This window comes from Silurus meridionalis, chromosome 23 (assembly GCF_014805685.1).
Source record: "Silurus meridionalis isolate SWU-2019-XX chromosome 23, ASM1480568v1, whole genome shotgun sequence".
Taxonomy (NCBI): domain Eukaryota; kingdom Metazoa; phylum Chordata; class Actinopteri; order Siluriformes; family Siluridae; genus Silurus; species Silurus meridionalis.
This window is the reverse complement of record NC_060906.1, coordinates 15,029,014-15,039,064: the sequence shown is the minus strand read 5'-3', so window position 1 is coordinate 15,039,064 and position 10,051 is coordinate 15,029,014.

The window sequence follows — 10,051 nt, the reverse complement described above, 5'->3', positions numbered from 1 at the left end:
CTATGCTTTTCACAAGACTGTGTAACAATTGATAGAAGCGAATAGTAAACATATCTTTTCAGACAGACATCTAAAGCTGCACATATGAGTTTGGCTTGTTCAATAATTTGCATGACAGTCTTTCAGTAGGAATGGAGGACACAGAGCTATGCGCTTCCTCTAACTTATTTAGTAGAGCTGATATCACTGCCCAGTGTACAAGCAAAAACAGCAACTTCTCTATCCTGGGCACATCATACACACACACACACACACACACACACACACACACACACACACACACACACACAAAATTATGAAATAATGGGAGAACAAATATGGAATTATGTAGTAAACAAAAATGTGTTTAATAAACAGAATATGTTTTATAAATTATATTACTCTTAAAAGTAGCAACCGTTTGATTGATGACTGCTTTGCAAAATCTTGGAATTCTCTCAGTCAGCTTCAGAGGAAGTTACCAGGGATGGTTTTCCATCAAACCTGAAGGAGTTCCCCGAGAGTACTTGTTGGCTGCTTTTGCAATGCAAATCATCCCAAACCATCTCAAATGGTTTTTTATGGTAACTGTAGAGGCCATGTCATCTGGTACAGTATTCCATTACTCTCCTTTATGAACAAATAACCTAGAGGTGTATTTAGGGTTTGTCCTGTTGGATAAAAAATATTGGCATGTTACTACAAAATGCTGTGGTAGCCATGCTGGTTAAGTGTGCCCTCAATTTTGACTAAACCACCAATAGTGTCACCAGCAATGTAGCCCTAAACATTACACCTCCTTCTACTAGCTACATAGTGGGAACCACACATTCAAGAACAGTACATTCACCCTCTGTACATCTAACAAAGACACTGGGGTTATCTCAAGTTTGGACTCATCAAACCAAACAACAATTTTCACTGATCTAATTGCAATTCCTTGTGTTTCTTGGCCCAAACAAGTCTTATCTGCTTGTTGTTCGTGTGAAGTAATGGAGTCTTTGGCACAATTTGACAATGAAGGTCTGACTAAAGCAGTCTCCTCTGAACAGTGAATGTTAAAATATGTCTGCCACTTGAACTGCATTTATGTAAATCAGTGGCTTCTGAGGCTGGTATTTCTAATAAACTTATCCTGTGCAGCAGAGGTAGCTTTTGGGCTTCCTTTTTTGGGACGGTCCTTATGAGAGCTTATTTCATCATAGAGTTTGGAGACTACACTTGGGGGTACTTTTTTTGGAGACTACACTTGGGGGTACATTTAAAGCTCTTGAGATTTTTCGATATTGACTGACCTTCATTTCTTCAAGTAATGATGGACTCTCTTTTCTCTTTACCTAACTGAGTGTTTCTTGCCATATTATGGATTTGTACAGTGGTTGTGGTAGCACTAATAGGGCTATTGACTCTGTACTCACCCTTTACTCTGCACAAATGAGATTCTACAAATGAGATTCTAAAGCACATTAAGAAGGGAAGAAATGTCACAAAAAACACTTTTTTATTGAAACCATTCAAGGTAACTACTTTGTGAATATGATGAATGAATGCAATAGGTTTGCCAAGCTAAATGTAGCTACATTGAAATCTAAAATCTAAAACATATTCTGGTTGTTTAACACTTTTTTGTGTACTACATAATTCCATATGTGTTCTTTCATAGTTTGAATGTATTTAGTATTAATTTACAGTGTTTAAAACAATACAAAATAAGGAAAACCACAGAAGAAGAAGGTGTGTCCAAACTTTTGACTGGTACTGTAAACTATCATCAATGGTTAAGACCACAACTTTCATAACATAATGCAATTTCTTGCTTCATGTCTGCACTAGAAAATTTTGTCTTTCAATGATACATAGACCAAAACAGTTATGGCTGGTGGTTTTTAAATAGGGGAAGCAGAGGTACTGTTACTAAAGTTTATCTGTTTGTCTGGTCTTATTCTTTTCCAATTTGAGGTCAACAAATTAGCATTGCCTGGCTAGTATTGGCATAAACTAGTAAGCTATGATATCAATCATTATATTTGAAAGGAGTAAATCCAGGCAGAACCAGCATATAATGCACTACTCAATAAACAACAAACTGCAAGATTTTATTTTTTATGCAAAATCCACCCACCCATACACTTATTGTCTCCTGGGTTAAGCCTTATATCTGGGCTTTTAATGACAATAAAAGCTTTTTGTCCAATGGGCATTAAACTTTGCTCCCGTTAAAACACACTGTACTCGAATCTGCTATAGAAGCCAAGTGAAGCTTTGCATTAATGCACTTCTGTTACAGGTGAAGCTTTGGGCTTCAAATGAGATTACAGGATTTTACCAAGAGTAATGAATAATATGTCACATTTCCACAATGTAGAAACCTCTAATTGCTGCATTTAAATGAAGTTTTAGAGGAAGCCGTGCTTCCATAGTGGTCTTAAAGCAATCACATTTAGACCAAAAGATAGAAAATAATTATCTCAAAAGTAGTCTGTATTTTCAATTTAATACAAATTTCCTTTGGATACTGTAACAAAATGCCACAGTTGTGCATCCTACTTTGAGGCATTGACTCATGTATAGCACTGTTTCATGCATTAATCTCATTGGTTAAAAGGTGTTGATTCATTGTCCTTTAATATCACGACTCTGACATTAGTTCTATCACAAGATTATCTTAAAATTAATGTGTGTGTTCTAATATGATTCCAGATTTAGGGACAGATACTCCACAAAATCTTAACTTATTATCGAATGAAATATGTGCATAATAATTGACAATGTGAAATTTATTTAGCGCATCACACACATGCGTCACATTTCATCACACACATGCGCTTATGATTATTTTAACAGCACTTCTGGTTAGGACTACACTTGAATCTTGAATGCAATCACTCTATATCTGAGCCCTGATGAAGTGTTAAGTAGCTGATGCCATGTTCTCTGTTAGGGCTGGATGATTCTCAGGCTGAGTTTAGTCCCATCGGAATACAGATGAGCTCTAATGCAGCTGAAGTCCATGCTGAGGCATCATGTTTGGGCAAGATTAGAGAAGTGATTATGCACTGATAAAGGGTTGACTCAATTTGCTCCAAACAATGCCATCAAATATCGGCTCATTATTCTATGGATAAAATTTGCTAAAGCTGAACTTACCAGGCTATTTGGAGCTAAGGTGTTAAGCAGGCCTAAGGCAAAGAATACATGAAGACATGTTCTTGTCAAGGATATGTTAGCATCCGTGTCAGTGCATTTAATTATTCTTTTTTTTTTACTTTCAGTGAATAGATTTCAGAGATAGACCTAGTTTATGATGATACAAAGTTTGATTATGATGAAACAAAAAAAAAACTGATGTTGAGAATGTACAGTAGGAGGATCAGGCAATGTATATCAGGGTGTAGGTCTCTAAATAGCAGGTTATAAACCGCCAGTATGCAATAGAATTGAAATAGCATATGATGAATGAATAAATAATACATAGTGTTAAGACAGACATCTCTGTTTAGAACTGGCTTGCTTACAAGTCCTCTATACATTTTTGCAGAATGTTACTGAATGTTGCATGCACAGATACAACAAATCCCTCTTTTTCAGAATCGAAGATATCCATAGAAACATCAGAGGGTGAATCACCGCCGCACCCGTCCTTAGAGTCTCCTTGGGATGAGTCATCCCCATTAACAGTCGGTCCTCAAGGAATATCTGCGCAGCCGCAGATATATACTGCTGCATGTGCACGGGTGTGTGCTCACACACACACGCTAAATCTCTGGCGGGAATCCCCTTTCTGCATGCCATGCCTAGCATGCAGAGCCACAGAAGATGCCAAGAGCTGGAGAGAGATGGGCTCAGCTTTCCTGCCTGAGCACTATGAGTCATCCAACAAACCCAACGACACACACTTGGGTCTCTCTCTCTCTCTCTCTCTCTCTCTCTCTCGCACACACACAGAGAGATACCTGGTCACAATATAGAGCCATTAGCAGAATAAATATGATTACTACGCAGCATCAGATAAAATTCGATCTTTTGTTTTCTTCTCACCAGGTGCTCAATGAAGTTGCATGGACAATGCTAGCTAGCAAATCTTCATTGTCTCCTTTTATTTATAATATTTTCTCTTTTGTGCAGCTTTATGGGTGCTATATTGTACTTGCATAGAGATTTAACCTGAAATCAACTAAGCATGTGCTTTTTTCTTATTAGTTTTTTACAGACTTCCTTCTAATACAGATTATATGATATCTTCCACTACCAGCAGTCTCCAGTATATTTCTGTACATCTAGAATGTTCAGGCCAGAGCCTTCTGTAATGCATTAAAATTGCTGATTATATTAACTTCTGCCTGACTGTCTTTCATTCCTCAATCAAATAAAAACAGCATTTGCTTATACCATTTTACCACTAATCACTATAAAAATACTAATCTCACAGTCTTACATTATACAGTTACTTCCTTATCCATTTGTTCCACTGTTATTATGAAAACCCTACATTTTCACACAAGCCCACCTTCATTTTACATTCTGTGGTTGTCTTGTATTGGGGTTGTGGTAGGTTGTTTTGGCTGTTGAAAATGTTATTCTATCCAGTTTTACCTGCAACTAGCTGGATCGATTACGTCATCTGTGCAGTCGGTGCCAGCCTTCGAGGATGTGGGACTGTCAGGAATGGACAGTTGATGTCTAGCCTGGATTTACAAAGAGCTGTCACAAATACTCGACACTGCTGACATTGAGATCATCTATGTTAATCCTTGCCAAACCTCAGGCAGAGCAAGGTCTCGATGCCAAGAGTATGGCATATAATTCATACTGGCTATTATATCATGGGGATTTGGTCTTTTGTTCATTTTGTTTGATAATGAATTGCTTTGATTGAGACTGATACATATTTACATATATCATCATCTATGTCTATAGCTACTGCAGTGGCACTGAGCTTGAATAATGGCTCACCATTGCGAGATTCTTCTTATTATAGTTTCAATTCCTCCATAAATAGTTACTGTAATATTGACTTTCTATACTTTATCTACTTTTTTTACTGAGTAAAATAATAAGAATACTGCAGAGTGTTGTGCAATGTATATCATGGTGTGAATAGGACTTTCCTCTTATATGTTCAGAGCTCATGCTATAGTTTGTGTTTTGTGTGTGTGTGTTTGTGTGTGTGTGTGTGTGTGTGTGTGTGTGTGTGTGTGTGTTTGTGTGTTTGTGTGTTTATGTATGTTCCAGCAGCTCTGATGCTGTTTGGCAGTCCAACAGTGCCCCGTGTGCAGTGACTCATTCAGCTCTGTTGTTTGACAGAGTGACCCGCACTTTCACACTGAGAGAGACTGAGACGGAATAGATCCACGACAATGCAGGCATGTCACCATGGCAACCCGGCTCGACTGAGCTAAGGAGTCTCCCTAACGAGGGATACACAGTGTTCCCTCTGCAATAAAACACCAAACCATTGTGGTGATTAAGATGCTGCAAAAATAAAGAGTTGATACTGTGACATGGCTGCATGCTTTGTTTCGGAAAAGACTAAATGTGCAAACAGAGTTGACTTCTCCAGCTTTCTTTTCTTAAATAACCAACAAGTCATATTTTGCATTTTACAGAAAGAAATATCATCATCTAAGTACATGTGGTGATAAGGTAAGAAAGTTTTTACTGCCATAGAAATTGATTCAACCTTAAAGTCCTTGTGAGTTATATGAATGTTGGATTAAATATCCAGGATTTATGACTGTTGCAGTGTTTTCCAAAACATTATAGCTTTCTGGGATTTTCCTAGCACATACCTTTAGGCTTTGAAGACCACTTTGGGCCAACATTAATGGTCCCAAAAAGGGAAGGCGATTGTTATCTTTGGCTTTTTGGGTTACTGTGCACATAGCTTTGGCAAGCTTCTGACTCATCACATATATTACAGTAGCATTTAGTTCTTCTATTTGTATAAAGTTTTGTAGACAAGGTGAAGGAGGCGAGATTGAGATGGTTTGGATATGTGCAGAGGAGGGACATGGGGTATATCGGTAGAAAAATGCTGAGGATGGAGCTGCCAGGAAGGAGGAAAACAGGAAGACCAAGGAGGAGGTTTATGGATGTGGTGAGGGAAGACATGCAGGTAGTTGATTTGAAAGAGGCAGATGTAGAGGACAGGGGTGTATGGAGACGGATGATCTGCTGTGGCGAACCCTAAAGGGAGAAGCCGAATGAAGAAGAAGTAGAAGAAGAAGAAAAAGAAGAAGAAGAAGATTGTTAAGAGCACAATGAAAAGAAAAGTACAACTTTGTTTTCATCTAAACAAGCAAAATGGGAGAAAGTGGAAATTGTGACAAAGTAATGCATTTGAAAACCTTTACTATTATTGCTAGAGAACAAGACACCTTCAGTTTCATAATCACCCCTTTGAAGTCAAGTCAAGTCAAGAAGCTTTTTGGTTATTTCAACCATATATAGCTGACGCCGTACACAGTGAAATGAGGCAACGTTTCTCCAGAACCCTGGTGCTAAATAAAACAACATAAAGATACATCATAAAACATACTGAAGTTAGTTGTGCAAGGTAGCCTAGTGCAAGACAAAAGACAGTGTAGACAACACAAGAAAGTGTAGAACAGATACACAAAACACAAAATAGTGCCGCCAGTAAACCTACTGTATAATGTTTTATACAGTACAATGTACAGAAGAGAACTGTAAACAAGAGTGTACTTGTAAATATAAAAACAAAATGTAAAATGCAAAACAGCATTTAAGTAGCATCAAGTAGACGTGCAAAAACAGTTATATAGTTATGATAAAATAATAATATAAAAAGGGTGGTGCTGAAGACATGGATGTGTGTGAATCGAAATGAGTATTGAGTATGTGTTGAGTTCAGATTTGTAGCAGCTCAGTAACACATGGTTGAGTGAGTGTGTGCGTGTGAGTTTCAGTTCCAGTTCAGTTCTGTGTGTTGAGGAGCCTGAATGCTTGAGGGAAGAAACTGTTAAACACTCTGGATGTGAGGGCCCGAATGCTTCAGAACATCTTTCCTGATGGTAGAGGTGTGAAGAGTGTGTGTAAGGGGTGTGTGGGGTTGCAGTTGGCTTTGTGGATGCATTGTGTGTTATAAATTAACGTGATACAGGGGAGAAAGACTCTAATGATCTTCTCGGCTGTCCCCACTATCCTCTGTAGGGTCTTCCGATCTGAGATGGTGCAGTTCCCAAGCCAGGCAGTGATGCAGCTGCTCAGGATGCTCTCAATGGTCCCTCTGTAGAACGTGGTCAGTATGGGGGAGGGAGATGGGCTTTTCTCAGCGATCTCAGGAAGTAGAGACACTGCTGAGCATGGTATACCTGGAGAATATCTAATTCAGTGGTTTTTTAAAACCATCTTTGGGCCACAGGCTCCAGTAAGCACTATAATCAGGTCAGGGTTAATGGTAGACATGCCAACTATCCTGGGACTACAGGGTGCAGGGCTGCGATATACCCTAGATTCGATGCCAGCCTCTTGATGCGAACTGCACCAGAGTATGTGAAATGTCTGTCAGCCATCGTGGAAATGCTTCCAGACAGCTATTTTAAGTCATACAAGTTCCGGCTTTTATCTATTCAAATGGGGAGAGACCCATATACCAGATGCAGAGTGATATGTCACAGATATGAGATTTCTGTTGAAATCTAAAAGGAACAGGTTAGGTAAAGTCCAGCCACACATATTTACATGCAAAATAGTTTTGCATACATATCTTCCTAAAAAATGGAATAAAGCAGTCCATATCCACACATGCATCAGTGTAAGAATCTAATAAACCAAGCATTTTCTACTAACATCTATAAAACCAAAGGAATATTTTTTTATTTTTTATTTTTACAGAGGGATGGGGCTTATGTAATATAGCCGCAATGTCCCATTTAAACCGATATACATTCATACACTCAGACAATTATTTGCATCAAGATTACTTTAGTCAATTCAATTACCAGTATTTTTGTGGAAATGAGAAGAAACAGGATTACCAAGAGGAAACTCATACAGACTCAGGGACAACATGAGAAAATCCATTTAGAAAGTAATCAGAGGTCAGGATCAAACACCAGGTGTTTTATGACTCTGGAGCTGTTAGACACTAACACTATCTGCTGTGCCGACCTGCTGTAAAATAAATCTTTGTGTTCTAAAAGTTATTTTTTGCAAAAATGGGTGAATCATTACTTCATCTCGAAAGGAATGATTTAAGCTGCTAGTTTGGTGATCTAGTGTAGTGTAGGTAGTGTTTTTGTTATTGTGTTACAATTATAATTAGGTATGTTTGACTTTGAACCTCTGGTCTAAATAATTTCTTATAAGAGGCAAAAGGACAGAGGGATTAACAAAGAGAAAGCAAGAGATAATCAAAATGGCATGTTATCAGCACTTCCTCTAGAAAGGCATGACAGCATTCCCGTATTTCAGATGGAAGTTCAATGACCTTGAATCATAAATACTGGCTCATGTGCTCAAACAAACAGAAGTATAAACCCTCATGACAAGGTGCATGCAGTGTCCTACAGGCAACTATGTGCTAGGAACTGCTTTTTCTCACAAGCTATTTTGTCAAGCACAAAACACCCTGTCAGCCTGAGCTTTAGTTTCCTGTGACCTCTTTTTCAGCTAAAGAGGAAGAACAGAAGCGTGGAAGGCCCTGGTTAATTCACACATTTGAGAACATCACGCAACATTTTGAGAGCTGACCCAACCTGTACATGACATATTCTTTAACCTTTGTAAAACATGTGCATCCTATGAGACACTTGTGCCATAGTGCCTCATAGGCCATGTCACGGAAAGTGCACTCAGTGTGTTTGTGTGACTGAGTAGCCTAAGGGGTAAACTCTGAGGTCTAAAAAGTGCATTCACTGTATGAGTGTGTACTGTACAGATTGCTGATCTTTGCATGCGTTTTATATGAATGTGGTTCTGGAAAGATCAGACCCAAACCACGGGATATTTTTGTGTGTGGGTCTGGGAGCTGTTGTAGGAAAGCAGCTGGACAGCCTCCAGCCACCTCCCTTTGTTAACCAGGCATGAAATTCCTGCGGCAGCCTGAAAAGAGACAGTGTATATGTTTGTGAGCGTGTGTACTGTAATTATGTGCGTGTGTGAAAAAAAGAAATGCACAGAAGTAAATTCCAAGTCCAATTACAATGCAGAGTGCATGTCACCACAAGAGCAGGGAAGCAAGAGGACCAGAATGATGCAATCTATGGAATGCCAAAAGACGGCAGGAGGAAGGGAACAGACAGAAGAGGAGGAGGGACTGCTGGGACTTCTTAATGACTTTTGCATTCTTTGGGAATGTGCTGATGATGCCCTATTCTAATTATCTCAGTGAGAGGCTGCCTTGGTGTTGGGCACAGTGATGAGTGGGGCAGCACTGCATATTCAATCTGCTTTCTTAATCCCATACACTTCAAAGTCAAATGATCTCTTAGCTACAATGATACCTATAAAGATCTCACACCTCCACTTCCGATACATTCTGTCTTTCAGCTGCATTCGTCTCCGGTTGGTGTCAGTATCATGCTGATCAATATATAGCCAAAATAAGATTTTCTGCGTGATTCATTGGTAAAAATGGGAAAACAGATGCTCCCAGGACAAATCTCCCCCTGAACAGGGAACACGAGACCCGACTCGTCTGGCCAATTTGTGAGCGATATCTATTTCAGGCTGCTGACAGGCAGATCCACTGCAGCAGGTTTGTCGATGCTATACTTGTGCTCCATTCACAAAGACAGCATGACTCATGTCAAGGCAACCCATTCACTTTGGTAGACTATTCATATCTCTGCTCATTCAGACAACGACCTTCCCCATCTTCAGCAGATAATGTGAAGAAAGAATGAGGAGAATAAAGATCATATGACGTTTGGGTAATTACTGAGAGCCGACCATAAACCGAAGTTAGAATCACATTAGTCCCTAGAGTGTTTTAGGTAGGTTCTGGGAATGTTAAGTGTGCTATACTGTTACAGCGTTGCACGTATAGCAAGAACGGCTCAAGGAGACAACAGCACACCGAATGAGTCATAGGCATGGCTGAGGTCTG